The 19,442-nt window shown below is 45.5% G+C and overlaps 1 protein-coding gene across 2 annotated transcripts in view; it reads right to left on the bottom strand.

The window, feature by feature from the left end:
* LOC129486149 (zinc finger protein 300-like) overlaps nt 1–19,442 on the bottom strand; it is an 82,822-nt gene that overhangs the window by 60,893 nt on the left and 2,487 nt on the right. Inside the window, exon 2 of one of the 2 annotated variants that reach the window (XR_010121682.1) lies at nt 8,827–8,977. The exons of the other annotated variant lie outside the window; for it this stretch is intronic. The gene's annotated coding sequence lies outside the window, so the exon portion shown is untranslated. The remainder of the gene's footprint in view (nt 1–8,826; nt 8,978–19,442) is intronic. 2 annotated transcript variants of the gene reach the window in all.

Genomic DNA, 19,442 nt, shown 5'->3' with positions numbered 1-19,442 from the left:
GTCTTCAGGCAATATTGAGGATTGACCCCAGCCAATTTCCCTCAATTTCCAAGGAGCTACTAGGAAACACCTGCTAAAAGACTAATAAAGAAGAAAAGGGAAAAAAAATGAAAAAGACCCAGGTCCCTTAGGCAAACCAGGTGATGGCGGTTAGGCTTCTTCACGTGAAAACCCCTTAGTATTCACCAGCCACGGCCAGAAACCTGCAGTTACCTCCATGTTTACACGCTGCTCACCAAGGGCCCCGAGTTGGAAAGGAAAAGAGAGAGATTTCCCTGTATGTAAAAGGGGAAAGGAGAAAAATGAATCCCAAACTTTGGGCCTACCTTCTCCTGGCTGGTTCACCAAAATATGTTACCAGTGGAGGGTGTCCAGGTTCTTGGCATTTTGAACAAAGAATTGGACAAAATGCACAAACAAAGCAAGGAAAGAAAAGTAACAAAAGCAGAGATTTATTGAGTACACTCCACAGTGGGAGCAGGCCCAAGCAGCCACTCAAGGGCCGGGATACAGGATCTTCTTGGGTCCAAATACCTGCTGGAGGTTTCCCATTGGCCACTTGGTGTTCACGCCATGTAAATAAAGTGATGGCCTCCAATCAGTCTGATTGTTTGTAGACGGCAACCAGTCAGAGGCTGAAGTGAAGTTACAAAGTTACACTCTTACGCAAACGTCTGGTTGCCAAAAGCAACCAATCAGAGATACATTCTTTCGTTTTCTTTTTCTTTCTTTGGAGTCTTTCCCTGTTGCCCAGGCTGGCGTGCAGTGGCCCGATCTCAGCTCACTGCAAGCTCCGCCTCCCAGGTTCACGCTATTCTCCTGCCTCAGCCTCCCCAGTAGCTGGGACTACAGGTGCCCGCCACCACGCCCGGCTATTTTTTTGTATTTTTAGTAGAGACAGGGTTTCACCATGTTGGCCAGGATGGTCTTGATCTCTTGACCTCGTGATCCACCCGCCTCAGCCTCCCAAACTGCTGGGATTACAGGCGTGAGCCACTGCACCTGGCCCAGAGGTACTTACAATTAACCATCTGCCATGCAGAAAACGTGGGAGTTTGCAAAGGGAGTAGCCTCTGGTCATTTTGTTACTTAGGCATGGAAAGTTAGAGTTTTCCTTTCAATTTAGTTCTACAAAGTCAGCATGAAATGGCCTTAGGTTTCCTATTCTCCTGCCTCACTGGTATCCAAGGGACTCTGCCATTAGGCTAGCTGTGGAGGGATGGAGAGAGAGCTGAGGCCTCAAATGCCAGTATTCCTTCCTTCCAGATTTACGTGTAAGACCAGATAATCTTCCAGACCAAACAGTATCTGTTGATGCGTATTAGGCTCGAATGAGAAGGAGAGAGAAGTGGAGCACTAGATTGAAGAGAAAGCAAAAAACCTTCCTAGATCAACAAGGAAATAGCCTCTTCTAGAATCCAGATAGGGCCCTGGACTCCTGTGGGACAATGTAGTGGGTGAAAAAATTGGTAATGAAGTCCTCGGATATGGGGATGCACTTAGAAGTCTTGGGAACAAGGAAGAGAGACATCCTGTGGTGGCGATTTTTAGATCCAACACCCAGGGGCTTGGGTGTCTTTTGGGGGGGATTAGTAGGAGAGATTGGCACATTGAGAGAGGTTCAGGATAACTGTCTGAAAATGAGAGATATTTATTGCTTATACTGATGTCCCAATAGGGTCCGTATGTGGTTCAAATAGGTAGAAAAGAATGAAGTCCGAGGCTGAAGATAATATCAGTCAGAATTTTAGGATTGTGAATACTTGTCCACAGAAATAGCTGGGCCCTGAGCCTCTACTGATGATGTAGGAATGGAGACAGTTAATAGGCTTTAAAGTCATAGGGTCTCAGGGCTAGGGTATGGTGAGGACACTTTGCCACCCCTAAGGCTCAAAGCCTCTTGGACTGGAGGAGGTTGTTAACAGATATCCTAGGCAGAAAAGCTGTGTCAGGTTGTGGTGTATGAAGAGGGAGAATTTGACACCAAATGGTCAGCTGGCCATCTGCTCACCTGATCCCCTGTGCTCCCTACTCCCACAGGGTCTGCTTACAGAACAAGGCACAGCAAGGAGGCAAGACACAAGCAAGAAATGCGCTTGATGTTACCCACTGCAGTCCTTCTTCCACTCTGGGGGATTCTGAAGGCTCAGAAGAGGGACAGGAAATGGATTCAGTCTAAACCTCAAGGCCAGGACACTGCCTCATCTTCGAAGCCTGGATGCAATGCTCCAGGGTATAACCACTGCCCAGAAGCACAGCTAGTACAAGCTGCAGCCTTAATCCAGGCAAAGAGCCAACTCCAACAGGTCAGGCTCCAAGGGATGAAGACTGAAAACATGAATGTGTTGTGCCACTAACTCTAGCGTTTGCTTTTCCTTGTGTTTTTGCATGCATTGTAGACCTTGGCATCAGCATTTGGCTAGCTTTAAGACAGAAACTGAGGAGGTTTGTGTTTTATGTGTCAACTTGACTGGGTCACAGCATGCCCAAATATTTGGTTAAACATGATTTCCAGGTGCATCTGTGAGGATGTTTCTGGACGAGACTAATATTTGAATTTGAATCAGTGGACTAAGTAAGGCAGCCTGCCCTCCCCAGTGTGGGTGGCCCTCATCCTTCTCTCTGTCTGACACTCTTCTAGCTGGAACATTTGTCTTCTCCTGCCTTCGGACTCAGACTATGACTGGAATTGATATCATTGACTCTCCTAGTTCTTCAGACTCAGATTGCTCTCCCGGGAATTCTCAGCTTCCAAATCACATGAACCAATTCATTATAGGAAATTTTTTTATATATCCTATTAATTCTGTTTCTCTGGAGAACCCTGATTAATACAGATTTATTTTCCTACACCCCAATAACTCTCCACTACTCCCTCCCTCAACCCCTGGTAACTATCCTACTTTCTGTCTCTATAAATTTGACTATTCTCAGTACCTCATATAAGTGGAATCATGCAATATTTGTCCTTTTGTGACTGGCTTATTTCATTAGCATAATGTTTTCAAGGTTTATTCATGTTGTAGCTTGTATCCAAATTTAGTTCCTTTTTGAGGCTGAATGATATTCCATTGTATGTATATACCATATTTTGTTTATTCATTCATCCATTGATAAACATGTTGTTCCCACATCTTGGCTGTTAGGAATAATGTTGCTGTGAACATGGGTGTACAAATATCTGAGTCCTTGCTTTTTTTTTTTTTTTTTGGACACAGAGTCTCACTCTGTTGCCCAGGCTGGAGTAAAGTGGTGCGATTCTCAGCTCACGGCAACCTCCGCCTCCTGGGTTCAAGTGATTCTCGTGCCTCAGCCTCCCCAGTAGCTGGGATTACAGGTGTGTGCCACCACGCCTGGCTAATTTTTTGTATTTTTAATAGAGATGGGATTCGTCATGTTGCCCAGGCTGGTCTCAAACTCCTGAGCTCAGGCAATTTGCCCACCTCGGCCTCCTAAGGTGCTAGGATTACAGGCGTGAGCCACCATGCCTGGATCGTTGCCTTTCATTATTTTGGGTATATACCTAGAAGTGGGATTGCTGGATCATATGGTCATTCTGATTTTTTGAGGAACCATCATACTGTTCTCCACAGTGTCTGATGACCTACAGTTTTGAGCTCAGCCTTTCTAAAATAGCAGGAAAAAAAATGAAAAGAAAACAACTAGAAGTGGAAGTAATTTGTCCTTCATTAAGCCAGATATACACATCCTGATTCAAGCTTGAAAACAATATCACCTCTTTCGCTGATTGTAAGTACTTTTTTATAATTTAAATTTTAAGTTGTGATTAATTAAAAACTTAAAATATATAGTCTTTATATGCACTGGATGTCCACAAGGTGACCCTTGGTTGTTAAATCTTTGAGAAAGGTGAGTAGACATTGAACGAATGTATATCCAACTTACTTGTCAACTCCTGCAAGAGCATTCCCCACCCCCTGACCCAAGACGTGCTTTCTATGAGCTCCAACAGTGCCCCTAGTCTTCAACCGCTACCACATCTGTGCTCTTCACACTCTTGTCCTTTCCCCAGTCTCAACTGTGAGCCATGGACGGCAGAGGCCGGTTTTTACCCTTCAGGTCCCCAGTTAGGCCTGTGATGGTTCTAGGGTTTTGTCTAGGCTGCGAGTCTGATTGGGGCTAGGACAAAGAGTCAAATTCAGGATGAAACTCAGCCTGGCCAAGAGCAGTGGATACATAGCCCCCATCATCCTACTTCTCAGATGCTCCTAGAACTCCAGCCTGGGATCCTTTATTCTCTGTACACTCCACCTTCTCCCCACACAAGACCCTCTGCAGACAGCAGGCACAAGGAGCAGATAAATGACACTCGATGCTGCCGGTCAATTCAGATGGGCCTGGCATAACGTTTAACTAATGGGTTTCTAGTTTTATTGATAGGTTCTCCCAAAACTAAAGGAGTTAAATTTCTTTAATAGCAATACATGCTCATTGTTAAAAACTCAGATCAACTGAATTTCCCTTGAACACTACTAACATTTAGTGTATTATCCTTTCACATTTGTATAGATTATTAGAAAAATGAGGTGTAGTTTATATGTTTATACATTTTTGCTTAGCAGTATATCATAGACATCTATTTCATTATATTCAAATGGCTCAATAATATTCCCCTGTGTAGCTGTACCATAATCTAGCCAAACTCCTATGTGGGGGCCTGGTTTTATTTGATTTTTCAGTAACATAAACAATGCTGAGATAAACCTCTGGCTATCAGCTAGATTATTTCTATTGACTGATATTAATACATGATTGGAATTTTAACCACAAGGGGGAAGTAGGCAACCATGAGAAGACAGGCTAAGATTTAGAAAAAAGAAGAAGAGGCTGGGTGCAGTGGCTCACGCCTGTAATCCCAGCACTTTGGGAGGCTGAGGCAGGAGGACAGCTCAAGCCTAGAAGTTCGAGGTTACACAGAGCTATAATCACGCCACTGCACTCCAGCCTGAGTGACAGAGCAAAACTCTCTCTCTCAAAAAAAAAAAAAAAAACCTATTTAGAAAGTTATCTCACATACATAAGCTTACCCCAACCTTGTAAGCAGGGAGTAGCATCAGTATTAGCCCCATTTTTTGGATGCGAAGCTGTCTTCTGATTTCATTATCAGGCGCTCTTCTCTTCACAGCATTTCCAAATAAATTGACAGCAGTACAACATTTTGCCTACATTCAATTCAAGTCCAGGCACTGTGCTGGGGACACTATGAGGCATGCAGAAATAAAGAAGACAATCCCTGCCCCTCGGGGGGGTCATTATCAGGTGTGAGGACAGACATACCTAAATAACCAAGTGCCCACCGTAACAGACAGGAGAGCCCAGGAAGGCAGGAAATTCACTTCAACAGTGAGGCTGGGCACAGTTTTATGGAAGAGGCATGCTGACAATAAGAGGTAAGGTGTATTTAGCCTTTACTCTGTGCATGGCACTGTGCTAAGTGCTTTACCTGCATAATCTCATTAAAACTTCCCCACAGGCCAGGCACCATGGTTTATGCCTGTAATCCCAGCACTTTGGGAGGCCAGAAGAAGAGGATTGCTTAAGCCCAGGAGTTTGCGACCAGCCTGGGCAACAGAGCAAGGCCCTATCTCTTCAAAACAAACAAACAAACAAACAAATCTCCATAGACCTGGAAGGTATCCTACCCTGTTTTACAGAGAAGAAAACTGATGGTCAGAGAGGTTAAGAAACTGGCTACTGTGGCACAACACTGGAACGCATGTCCTTAACGTGAATTCAGGAGGCCCTACAAGGGTTGGTAGACTTTGAACAGGCAGGGCTGGGAGAGAGACTTCTAAGAGAGGAAACACAGAAATGAAGCTTTAGAGGCAAGAAATACAAGCACATCTGGGAATGGCAAGGGGATCAGCGTGCCTGGGGTGTGAAAAAGGAGGAATCTGAAGAGATCAAAACTAGAGAAAGACAACTGAGTCAGAGTGGTGAAGACCGCGAGTAGCAAGCCAAGGAGATCCTACTGTATTTTGTATTCAGGGGAAACCAACTGAAGAGAATGACATCGTGTGTGCTTTATGAGGATTAATTTGATGCATTGCATAAGAAAACAAGGAGACTAGTTAGGGGCTCGTTAAAATAGTCCTGGCCAAAGATAACTAGTGAAGGAATGAGAACCAGAAGACATTACAGAGATAAAATCCACGAGATCTTATTAGATGCTGGGGAAAGAGAGGAAAGAATCGTGATTAAGATTTTCATGTTTGGGCAACCAGGAGAATGTGAGTGTGTACACCAGGAGAGGGGCCGGACAGAAGGGAGAGGCGAGTTCACTTTTCTTTTATGAGCTGGAGGGACCTCAGGGACCTTTGAGTGGAGATGTTTAGTGGCGAGTTAGAAACAGGAAGCTGGTGATTTAGACGTAGTACCTGAGAATCAGAAGAAATGACCCAGGCCTGGGTGTGGCGTCTCACGCCTGTAATCCTAGCACTTTGGGAGGCCAAGATGGGAGGGCTGCTTTAGGCCAGGAGTTCAAGACCAGCCTGGTCAACATAGTAAGACCCTCTCTCTATAGAATAAAATAAAATTTAAAAAAAGAAGAAGCCTGGGTGCAGTGGCTCACACCTGTAATCCCAGCACTTTAGGAGGCTGAGGCGGGTGGATCACCTGATGTCAGGAGTTCAAGACCAGCCTGATCAACATGGTGAAACCCCGTCTCTACTAAAAAATACAAAAATTAGCTGGGTGTAGTGGCAGGTGTCTGTAATCCCAGCTACTCAGGAGGCTGAGGCAGGAGAATCACTTGACCCAGGAGACAGTGAGCCAAGATTGCGCCATTGCATTCCAACCTGGGTGACAGAACGAGACTCTGTCTCAAAAAAATAAAAAATAAATAAAAAGAAGAAGAAATGACCAAGGGAGCTGGCCAGGGAAAAATCTACACTTAAGATTCAGCAAGGCATGTTAGACCCTGATAACCTGCAATTCCACAGCCAGGTTTCTATTCCAGAGAAACAAAATCACACGTGCAGAAGAAAGCGTATGAAGGGTGTTCACAGCAGCATCGTCTGTCTTGGTGAAAGCCTGGGTCAGGGAGGAACAGGCAAATAAACCATTAAACATCCACATTGTGCAATAGTTACAAATTAAGTAGATCAAAGGTATTGACATGGACAGATCTGCAGAACATACAGTGGATGAGAAAAACAACATGTAGTGCAATAATAATGTATAACATTACTTATGAAAAAAGAAAAGCCAAACAATCCTGTCACATATATATTTTAAATGATGTATGTGTAGGCATAGGGAAAATTCTGGAAAGCTAAACCCATGCTAATTGTGATAAAGGGGAGGAGTTGGGACAAACTTGGAGAGCGGAAGGGGTTAAATGGGGTTTTAGCATAGTTGTCAGGTTTTAATTTCATAAGAAAAATGTAATCATCTGTTATTTATGTGAATAAAAATTCTCAAACTATTTTTAAAAAGAAAGATTCAATGGGAAGAGGAAGCAATGGAATAGACAGGAATATATTCTGAGACTCTAGGTAGGACACTGTTACTGGGAACACTGAGAGAAGTTTCTGGAATGCAAGGTGGAGAAAGGATCCACTGCACTCAGCAACGCTGCAGAGACAGCAGCCAGCAGGATGAGTCCTGTGAGCTCGGCTGGTTGTCAACACCTTTCACTTACAGCCACTAGCTCCTGTGTTCTTGAAAGGTTGCCATGTCCCACCAGTGCCCTTGAATGAGATGGAGATTTTCTGTTCTTTTTTGAGTTGTAAACATCCTAAAGCATTTCATCAGTTTCTTGTATTTAGACATTCCCTTGCTTTCCCAGAAATTCCACAGTGATATTCTCAGTGTTCTCTTTCCAGTCCTTCAAGCTGTGTACGAAATCTACTTCTTCCCAGTCCAGCTCTGGCAAATACCTGCCTCCTCTCTTGTTCTCCATTCAGAAAACTTCCAATTTGAGGTCATTTTTAACAGCATTACTGTGGTGGTGATGGTGATGGAGTTTATAGAATTTCTCATGAGACCCACAGCATGGATGTGGCTAACACTGACTGCGCACACAAAGGTGCAGGCACTGTGCTAACTTCATAGGAAGTATCTCGGTTAATCCTTTCAGCAACCCCAGTAAGTCCGTACTATTATAACCTCCATTTCACAGCTGGGACTTAGTGTGGCTGAGTGACCTAAGGTGGTAAGTGGCAGTAAGCTTGTGGTGGGTCACTCTGTGTTTGTCTCACTATGTGAGTTTGTTCTAAGTGATCAGTAGGGGTGGAGACTGGACTAGGAACAAGGTCTCAGGTATGCAGGGCTGTTCAGTTTACCAAATGCCTTTATGACCATTAATTCATTTGATGTCACCACAGTGCTTTAATGACATGGGTCATTAGGGAAAATAATGAGATGAGTCAAGCTTTGTAATTCCCTTAAAGTGGTCAAGTCTGGGTTAAGGGCTTTTAGGGCACATTAACTCACTAAGTGGTCTTGAGCAACTCTGCAAGGGGTGGGAGCAGAGGGGGCCCCCTTTGGCCCAGCTCTCTACAAATCATCGAGTTCCTAGCAGCCACTCCTCCTGGTCTGCAAATTCTTGGCGAGGCACCCTCCTGCTCTCCAAACCCACCCATTCCAGGCGATCCCTTAAGTGGCAGAGGAGCCAGGTTCCTGGGGTTAATAAGCAGGCTGTTTATAGCCAGCAGCAGTCACGGGACAGCCAGCTGGAAGGTCATGCCCCTTCTGAATGTTGAGATTTCTCATAAACATTTCCCCAGTGAGCCTTCTGGGAGATGAGGAAGACTCTGGGCCCACTGCCCTTGCTGCGGCAGAGCACCAAGGCCCCATACTCACTTTCTTCTCCTTTCTCCCGAATCTGGCTCTCTTCCTCTTTCCTCCTTCCTCTCCTGCTCTGCTGTGATTCCTTCCCTTTCTTCAGTGGAAAGAGGATATGTTTCACAGTAGACACACAGGATAACTCATCCTTCTGAGCCTCAGTTTCCTCCTGAATAAAATGGGGTAATAATGGGGCCTTCATCTCAGGATGTACGGGAAAGTGCCTAGCACTGTGTTAGGTACACACAGTGGACATTTAAAACGTATTGGTCATCTCTTTCCCCCTCCACCCTATCCTTTTGCCCTAATCCCCGCCACTGCCCTGTTTTCTTTCTATTTTCCTGCTCCAGCCCTGCTCCCATCTCCACCCTGGGCACTTCCACCCCACTGACTGTGCTGCTGCTGCCTGGGAGGGTAGACGAAGAAGCCGGGCTTCATTCAGAGGAGGGCTGACCACCGCGGGGCCCGCCTGGCCTTGGCACTTCCCCACAAGACCACACCCTAGGCCTCTCTGCTTTTAGTAAATAGCCCATGGGAACTGGGGGTGGAGGGAGGATGTAGAATGGGAGAGGCCAAGACATTTTAACCTTTGGCTTATATTTGCCCTTAATCTGGCTCTTCCAATGGCTTAATGGCCAGAGATCATCGTGTAAATTGCTGTGTGACTTTGGGCAAGTCCCCTTCACTCTCTGAGCTTCAGTGAAGTGTGGGAAGGAAGTGAAGTCTGGAACCAGACCATCTCCACCACTTACTAGCTTGGATTACACAACTCCTCTGTGCCTCAGTTTCCTCAACTATAAAAATGCAATTTATAGTATACCTAATTTATAAAAGCACTTTTATAAATACTATACCTAATTTATAAAAGCACTTTTAAAAGTGCTTTTAGAATAGCGCCTAGCCCCTTGTTGGTACTAAATTAATCTCAGCTATTATACGCAAATGGAGAGGTAGAACAGGGGTATGTGCGCATGAGAGGAGAGCTGGACCTTCTCTGAGGGTATTCTAAAGTCCTGAAAATCCACATTCCTCCTTTTCGGATAAGAAGAGGACAGAACCTTGAACACAAAGCACTTCTCCCAAGGAGACCATAGGAAGCTTGTCAAAGACTTTCAAAGCCAGATGGATCCCTTAGAGGTCATCTGGTCCAACTTGTCATGCTATAGTAAGAACAGGGCAGACCAGAGAGATTCGGACTTATCTGGGACCATAGAGCTTTTGACGAGTTATAGAATTGCAGGTGGTACATTGCAGGGAAGGGAGGCATTTTAAGGGGACAGTGGGATGGGCTGCCAGAGGGCTGGTGGGATGCTACCATCAGAGGTCAGATTCCCAGGCTCCATGACCTCAAGGATTCTTAGTTCAGGCACTTACCCCATAACTAAAGCACTGATGTGACCACCGGCATCTTTAATAATTATAACCATGTAATGAGGAGGGACTATATCCCAATCACTGCACCAGATGCTTTCACATGCATTACTTACTCCATTCAAAATCCCCTTGACAAATGAAGAACCATGACTTGCCCAAGCTGCAACAATTACAAAGGGGCAGAGCTGGGCTTTGAATCCCGGTTTTTCTGATGCCAAAATCAGGGTTCTCATGCAACACTCTTTTCATGTTTCCCAGAGCCTAGTTTGAGGCTTGAGCCTCAATAAATAAGGGTCTTGTATTTGTCTCACTGGGCTGGCCAAGCAGATCTTGTATTTGTCTGACTGGGCTGGCCAAGCGATAACACTAATGAATCAGCCTGGGTCCCAGTCACCTTTCCAGCCCTTTCCACCCTGACCCACAAGCCATGATGAGAGACCAGATCCTGTGTAGGAAATCTTTCTTCCAGGGGCCCTGCCTCTGTGTTATCTGTCCCCACTGTCAATGGGAGAAGCAGTGGCTACTTTCAGAACAGGCAGGGGAGGAGGGCTTAGAGCCTGGGGTGACGCTTCTGGCTGCTGGGCCTGACCTCCCCAGACTTTAGCCAGGGCCTGACTTGAACGGGAGGAGCATGAACAAACAGAAAGTGGTAGGAGAAGCAAGAAACCAGGTAAGGTGAAAAAACTTTTCCCCTCCAAAAATATGAAGTTTACAGTCGATGTGAATTTGTCAACTTAATATAGTGTAAGAAGCATAAGGTTTAATACAGTCTTCCTCCCAACGACAGCAGGAACCATATCTGTTGTATTCACTACCACATGCTTAGTGCCCCACCCAAGGCCTGTCTAGAGTCAGTGCTCAATAAATAAACATGGAAAATGAATGAAAAAAAAACTGGAGGGACATAAGGAAGAGCACTGAAATGTGGGTCAGAAATCCTGCATTACAGTTTTTAGCTTCATCACTCACGGCAACCCTTGGACAAGTCACTTCGGCTCTGTAAACCTCAGTTTCTACATGTGTAAAATACTGCACAGGGCTTTGAAATCACAGACTTCCGTAGGAGTCATGGTTCCATAACCACCGAATGTCAAGCTGAAAATTGTATTTCTTCAGAGTGAGGCCGGCTTTAGCAATCTATGCAAGGGGTCTTGCTGAACCAGGGCCAGAGGAAGGCCAGAGGTGTGGTTCTAAGAATGAGGATTTAACATGAGAGAGACTATAAATCTGCTTGGAGAACTGCAGCATTAGGAGGGTACAATGGACCTGGCAGGCATGACAGATACTCTCTGCCCTGGAGAGTCCACAGCCCTGCCCATGCAAGGTGTCAGTATCAGCGGGAGCACAGATGGGCTTAAATCAGAAGATGTTTCAGATTATCTAGTCCACACTGGACAATAGCCCAGTGAGGGGTTAAAGGCTGAGAGACAAAGACCCAGATATTCTAATTCCCAGCTCAATGCTACTCTTCCCACACCACCATCAAAGGAGGGGGGTGGTGGTGAGAGGGGGAATTTGAAGAGAAACAGATTGGACAAAGGAATGAATGCCTCCATGTAGCAACAGCTTCAAAGGGGCTTCAGAATAGGAGATATCTTGTTAAAGAAGGAGGAATGAGAGGGGGAAATGGTTAAAAATAATGTCTTACATCTATGTGGATTATGTTTCCAACTATATCATGTGTAGTCGCTTATTGCATGTGAGGTACTATGGTGGAGAGCTACTGATGGGGCATCAAAAAGCCCATTTCATTACCCAGCTCTGCCATGTACAAGCTCTGTGACCTCGGGCAAATCCTCTCTCTGATCCTCAAATTTTCATGTGAAGCATGAGGCAATAGTGCCTACCCCATAGACCTATCCTGGGGACCAGGTTAGGAAAGGGAAGTGGAGGGAGGTTGTATCCTCTCTAAAATGCTCTGCAAATGGGCAACACGGCAAAGCGGTCACAAGCAAGCATGTGAGGTAGACCATCACTTAGCCTTTCTTTTCTTTTTTTTTTTTTAAGATGGAGTTTCGCTTTTGTTGCCCAGGCTGGAGTGCAATGTCACGATCTCGGCTCACTGCAACCTCCGCCTCCTAGGTTCAAGTGATTCTCCTGCCTCAGCCTCCTGAATAGCTGGGATTACAGGTGCACGCCACCACACCCAGCTAATTTTTAGTAGAGACGGGGTTTCACCATGTTGGCCAGGCTGGTCTCGAACTCCTGACATGAGGTGATCCACCTGCCGCGACCTTCCAAAGTGCTGGGATCATAGGCGTGAGCCACCGCTCCCGGCCCCACTTAGCCTTTCTATGACTTTGTATCCTCATCTGTAAAATGGATGTGGTGGGAATCAAATATAATGCATTTGCAGCCTTTGGCACAGTCCCTGAAACATACAAAGCCTGCAACATCCTTTTAGTTACTACCACTAGATGGGTTTCAAGAATTTTCTCATGTAATCCTCACAATAATCCTATGAGGTAGGATTATTATTATTCTCATATTGCAGATGGGGAAACCAAGACCTAAAGAGAATTGCTTACCCAAATCAATAGCTAATTAGTAGACAGCAAAGCCAACTAGAACCCACATGCCCTATCAGATCAGGCAGGCAAAGATCAGAATTAGTGAGTAGGGTAGGCAGCAGTGGGAATGTCTGTGGAGTCCAGAAAATAATGCGGCCACAAAGCCAGAGTTCTGGTAGCTGCAGAGGCATTTCCAACGTTAAACTCTGGTCAGTCTAGAGCTCAGTCAGAACAAACCTTGTTTCATCCTTGATTTAAGGAGCTGAGAAAAATAAGCTCTGGAAAGAGAAGAGGGGACCCTGTGTTCCAGCATCATCTGCGTTATTTATTCACTAGGCTAATTGCTTCTCCTCTCTGGGCCTCAGTTTCCCCAGCTGTATATGAAAGGTTGAACTAGATTAATGCTTCTCAAACTTGAATGAGGTTCTGAGTCACCTGATGATCTTGTTCGAATGTAGATTCTGATTCTCAGTATGTCTGGGAAAGAGCCTGAGATTCTGAATATCTGACAAGCTCCCAGGCCCTGCCGGTGCTGCAGAGCTAAGGATCACTCTCTGAGGAGCAAGGTACTAGATCAGCTCGAAGGACATTTCTGGTATGATAATGCCTATGAGAGCGATACACCAAAGACTGAGAAGTAGAGCAAAAACAAATTCTGCCCCAAGTGCCTTACAGTATTTAGGTAGGGGTCCAGTGTGAGGGCCAGGCTATTTCCCATGGACCACAGACCCCTTTAAAAAGGGGCTTGATGTCCAGCACTCAGTCAGGCATTCAGCTGCAGAGCCAGCTCTCCGGACTCTTCTTCCCAGCTCATCTCCCACCCTCACCTGCACTTCACCTCCTGAAGGGAAGAGACAAAATTTTCTAAGCCGCTTCCCTCCCCTCTCAGGGTTGGGGAGGCAGAGGCTTGTTCCTAATGAAGACAAAGGACAAGGCTTAAGGGACACTTGAGAATCTTTTTCTGTCCTTCCTTTTTCTCATTCATTCACTATTCATTATTCAACTATTTATTGAGTACTCTCTATGTGCCTGGTATTCTCCTAGGGGCTGAGGTTATAGCAGAGAAAATAAGACACATGTGGTCTCTGACCTCATGTTGCTTACATTCTAATTGGGAGGAAAATGGGACAGGCCATAAATAGGTAGATTTTAAAAATGAATGAGATCATCTAAAATCACAAAAAGCAATAAAAGGATAATGAAACAAAGTGATGGGGTAGGGGCTTCTTCTGTCTGTTGTCCTCAGGACAAAGTCCAAGGCTGAAAAAGCTCATCTCCACCTGCCCTTGTTTGCTTCTCCAGCCTTATCTCCTGTCACTTTTTACCTTGAACTTTCCATTCCAGCCACACGGGACATGGAGTATCAAGGCTGGAAGAGGCCAACCAGCCTTCGATCCAGTGGTTCTCTCAGCCCCAATCACTCTTTCTCTTTGTCCCTACCTCTTCCTCTTTTTCCCTCTTTCTCACCCAACTAACCCCTCCTGCTCTTTCCCAGCTTACTCGCCACTCCCACTGGAAGCTGGCCCTGCTGCCACTGATCTGGGCTAGGAATCCCTCTGTGCCACCTTCCCTTATGACAGCATCCATCACCTGTGCAGCCGTGTTGATTGGCTGTCCTTTCCCCACCAGACTGTAAGCGCTTCAAGGGCAGGAGTCCTGTCTTATTCACTCTGAATCCTGAATCCTCAGCAGTTGCTGCAATGCATAGCACAGAGTAGGTGCTTAAGGAACACCTGTTGAATTAACTGACACTAAGTTTAGTACATTTAAGAGCTCAGTAATGGGCTGGGCGCAGTGGCTCATGCCTGTAATCCCAGCACTTTGGGAGGCCAAGGTGGGCAGATCACCTGAGGTCAGGAGTTCAAGACCAGCCTGGCTAACATGGTGAAACCCCATCTCTATTAAAAATACAAAAAATTAGCTGGGTGTGGTGGCAGGTGCCTGTAATTCCAGCTACTCGGGAGGCTGAGGCAGGAGAATCACTTGAACCCAGGAGGTAGAGGTTGCAGTGAGCCGAGATCGCACCACCGCACTCCAGCCTGGGCTTCAAGAATAAAACTCTGTCTCAAAAAAAAAAAAGCTCAGTAATATGAGACAAAGGCATCTACAAGACATGGCTTTGGAGACAAAGAATAAGTTGATAAATTGGAAGGAAAAGAATATAACAATTCCTCAGTCCCTTCTGGAGTCAACTCTAGTGGCTTTCAGCTCTACACTGTATCAGGCCTCCTATAAGCCTTACCAGGCAGACTGGGCAGAAATTATTGACCCCCATTCAACAGCTGGGGAAGGTCATGCCTCAGAGAGATGAACCTACTTCAGCTGAAGTTACCCAGCCAGGTGGTGGCAAGGCATGTCCAAAGAAAGTTAGGGACCAGAGACATCAGATTCAACCCCTCCCTCTTGCAGGGGATGGGGTAGGGGTGGTAATCTGCAGACTCTGAATTAAGTGTTCTAGCTCATTTCAAACTCAAAATAACCATTTGAGGTAAACAGTAGCCATAGCCACAAAAAAAGTAGACACATGATTTGCCCATCATCCACCTTCCCCCTCTAACCCAATTGTTCCTGGGCAGACCGTGCAGAGTACCACCCCGTTTGTCCTCAAGGACTCCCCGCCTGGGGTCAACTCATGAGAAACTGTCCACCCGCAGATTGACTGGGACAGACAAAACCCTAGACTTTTAATTTCCTTATTTCACAGTTGGGGGCAATCCAAAGCTTGGAGAGAAGGAACTAGTCTATAGCACATACTGAGACAGGGTCAGAACTCCGGAGTCAGAACTTTCTGAAGTATAGCTCACAAGTCCCCTTGACATGAACCTTCTGAGTTGGGAAAGGGCTAAGAATGATTTGAACATGACCTGGCCATTTGTTAGCTGTGGTCAGGCTGGGCGAAGAGAGGCAGCCCCTCTGGTAGTTCTACTCTAGAACTCATTAGTTCCCTCCAGTCCTCAATGGTTTGTGCATTGGTAGGTAGCCCACAGGAAGTAGGATGTGGGTTGCTTATTACTTAGTGACTGTTTATGAAGATTGTTATTGCTACTACAGCAGTATAGTCTCCCAGCTGAACAATAACCTAGAAAGTATGGAGAGTGGCCAGGTGCAGTGGCTCACGCCTGTAATCCCAGCACTTTGGGAGGCCGAGGCAGGTGAACCACAAAGTCAGGAGTTCGAGACCAGCCTGGCCAACATGGTGAAACCCCGTCTCTACTAAAAATACAAAAAGTTAGCTGGGCATGGTGGTGGGTGCCTGTAATCCCAGCTACTCAAAGGGCTGAGGCAGGAGAATCACTTGAACCTGGGAGGCGGAGGTTGCAGTGAGCTGAGATCACGCCATTGCACTCCAGCCTGGGAGAAAGTGCGAGACTCCGTCGCAAAAAAAAAAAAAGAAAGTATGGAGAGTAGGTGGAGAGGGGCTAGCAGAGACATAGGTAGGGCACCTTATCACTAAGAAATAGGGCAAAGGGTATGTGCTTTACGTTCCAGAAGCATATAAATCCAAGAGGAGGGAAGGGAAATTTTGGCTGAAAGCTTGGAACTATATCTAGCATAGATAAATGTGATTCTCATAGGTGCTTGTATTTGCTTTGGGACCCTGGACCAATCATTCAGTCTCTGGAAGCCTTAGCCTCTCCCATGAGAGGGTGGAATGAGCTAGTCGCTAGGGATTCTTCTTTTTATAACTCTCCCTCTAAGTGGGCTTTGCAGGCAGAGGGAGTCATTAACTCCTGCTATGGTCTGAGTGTTCCCCCTCCCCCATATTCCGATATTGACTTTTTTTTTTTTTTTTGAGAGTCTCACTCTGTCGTCCAGGCTGGAGTGCAGTGGCACGATCTCAGCTCACTGCAACCTGCAACTCCTGGCTTCAAGCAGTTCTCCTACCTCAGCCTCCTGAGTAGCTGGGATTATAGGCGCACGCCACCATGACCGGCTAATTTTTGTATTTTTAGTAGAGCTGGGGTTTCACCATGTTGGTCAGGCTGATCTCGAACTCCTGACCTCGTGATCCGCCCACCTCGGCCTCCTAAAGTACTGGGATTACAGGTGTGAGCCACACTGCGCTCGGCTATATTGACATCTTAACCCCCCAAGTGATGCTATTAGGAGGTGGGAACTTGGGAGGTGATTAGGTCATAAAGGTGGAGCACTCATGAACGGAATAAATGCCCTTATAAAAAAGGCCCAAGAAAGGCTCCTCACCCCATCTACCATGTGAGGGTACAGTGAGAAGACAGCCATGTATGAGGAAGTAGGTCCTCACCTGATCCCAAATCCTTGATCTTGGACTTCCCAGCCTGAGAACTGTCAGAAATAAATCTGTTATTTACATGCCACCCAGTTTCTAGAATTTTATTACAGCAGCCCAAATGGATTAGGACAACTCCATTTCAGGTAAGCCCAACAAACCTAGTATTTGCCAGGCCAGGTCCTGTTGAGGCTTAATTGGGAAATCTGTAGCAAATTGTTAGTAGTACAGGCCCGAGACCGTGATCCTTAGACCGCTACGCTCGGCCTGTGGTCAGCTCTTGGGAACTTCTATTTCAGAAGGATTTCCACCATTCCCCAAACTAATAAGAGTAGCTCATTATGCCTAAACTGTACAAACAATGCAGTTTCTGTTGACTGCCTACTTTTCCTCTGGGAGTTTAGAATTCTGGTATGTGCTTAGCCAAGGATGCCTGTGTGACCAGCCCCTAACAAAAACCCTGGCATTGAGTCTCCAGTGAACTTCCCTGGTAAACAACATCTTACACATGCTGTTACAGTTCATTGACAAAGGAATTAAGCACATCCTGTGTGCTTAATTCAGCTGGGGGATGATTCTTGGAATCTCGTGGCTATTTTCCTCCAGACTTTGTCCCATGCACCTTTTCCCTTTGCTGATTTTGTAACCTTGTGCTGTAATAAATCATAGTGTCAGTGTAATTATATGCTGAGTTCTGTGAGTCCTCCTAGCAAATCACTGAACCTAGAGGTGATCTGGGTACCCCCAACAGGAGATAAGCCTAGATTTCACAGAGTCAATCATAATCCTGTGCCAATCCCTTAAGAGTATACAGCTTAAACCAGTGCTATCCAACAGAGATCTAATGTGAGTCACATGTAATTTTACATTTTCAAGTGGCTATATTTTAAAAAGCAAAAAGAAACAGGCAAAATTAATTTTAAGCATATGTTTTCTTTAACCCAATATATTATTATTCTTTTATTTTTATTTTTGAGACAGAGTCTCACTCTGTCACCCAGGCTGGAGTGCAGTGGTACAATCACCATTCACTGCAGCCTCAGTCTCCTGGGCTCCAGTGATTTGCCCAGCTGATTTTTAAATTTTTTGTAGAGATGTGGTCTCACTATGTGGCCCAGGCTGGTCTCAAACTCCTGGGCTCAAGCCATCCTCTTACCTCAGCCTCCCAAAGTGTTGGGATTACAGGCGTGAGCCACTATGCTCAGCTAACCCACTATATTAAAAATATATTTATTTCCATATGTAATTTTATTAAAATTGAGATATTTTATGTTCTTTTATCACACTAAGTCTTCAGAAAACACTGTGTGTTTTATGCTCACAGCACAGATCAGTTTGTACTAGCCCCACTCCAAGCATGCAATAGCCACACACGCCTATGGCCTGCCTGCTATATTGGCTTAGAGGTTAATGGCAAGGGCTCTGGAGACAGTGTATGCAGAGGCTAAAGACACTCTGTGTAGGATGCTGATTCAACCATGTTGATTTCCGATTAACTCCAGTTCCATGAAAGCCACTAAGATTTTCAGTTTATCTACTCTTCCTTGTGTAAGAGCGTGTCCTTAACATAAATATTCCCCTTAGGTGAAAACAACCTTAATATTATCACACTTTAGTTGGCCTACACATCCCTTCAATAGAGAAATCATCCCTTCCCTATGCTATATAAGCTCTGGGCTGAGGAGGGGTAATAGCTTGGGGATCCACTATCTCACTTCACAGCCACCTAAGACTTCTGTGGCTTCTGTTTTTAAGTCCCTAATAAATGTTTCTTTCTGAGAAACTGGGTATGTCAGCTTCTTTCTTCAGCTTCTCAGCCTCCTCTGACTTTGGCTGGCGCAGGGGTGGGGTAGGTTTACAGAGACCTGCTCACAGCAGAATAGTATGTGTGGGTCAGAATCCTGGTTCTGTGACTTACCAACTGCATAACCTCAAGCAAAGTTGCTTAACCTCTCTATGTATTAGTTTCTTCATTTGCAAAATGGGGATAATAATGTTGGCTACCTCATGAGGTTGCAGAGATTAATTAATCTAAGGCAGCAACTGGTATAGATAGGCTATTGAATGAATGCTGGCTGCTACTCTCTTTATGCTAAAGCTTGGCCCTTTGAGATCAATTTGTCTAACACCTCGTTCCATAAATGAGAAAACTGCAGCCCAGAGTTTGGAAGGCACTAGTTTCACAAGCAAAAACTACAGCCAACCACCTCTCCTCTTGATGAACTCCTGTCTTCTGGCTGGCCCTAAGATCAAATTTGCCAATTATTTAGGAAACTGGCAGCTCCAGGGCCCCAGCTCGGTTCTGCAATTTCTCTTGACTGCAAAACAAGGGCTACTGTTTGAAGTTGGCACTGAAGTGACGCAGGCTGGGCCTCACTTCTGCTTCCACCTAGGCTCATCAGTTAGGGTGGCTGATCCCATCTTTGATTTCAGAACCTGAAATGTTTACTAATCAATAATAAGGCTGGCTTTTGTTGTTTTAATTTTTTACAATCCGTTGA

The sequence above is a fragment of the Symphalangus syndactylus genome, chromosome 7, assembly GCF_028878055.3.
Source record: "Symphalangus syndactylus isolate Jambi chromosome 7, NHGRI_mSymSyn1-v2.1_pri, whole genome shotgun sequence".
In the NCBI taxonomy this organism is placed as follows: domain Eukaryota; kingdom Metazoa; phylum Chordata; class Mammalia; order Primates; family Hylobatidae; genus Symphalangus; species Symphalangus syndactylus.
This window is presented reverse-complemented; position numbering and strand designations above follow the sequence as displayed.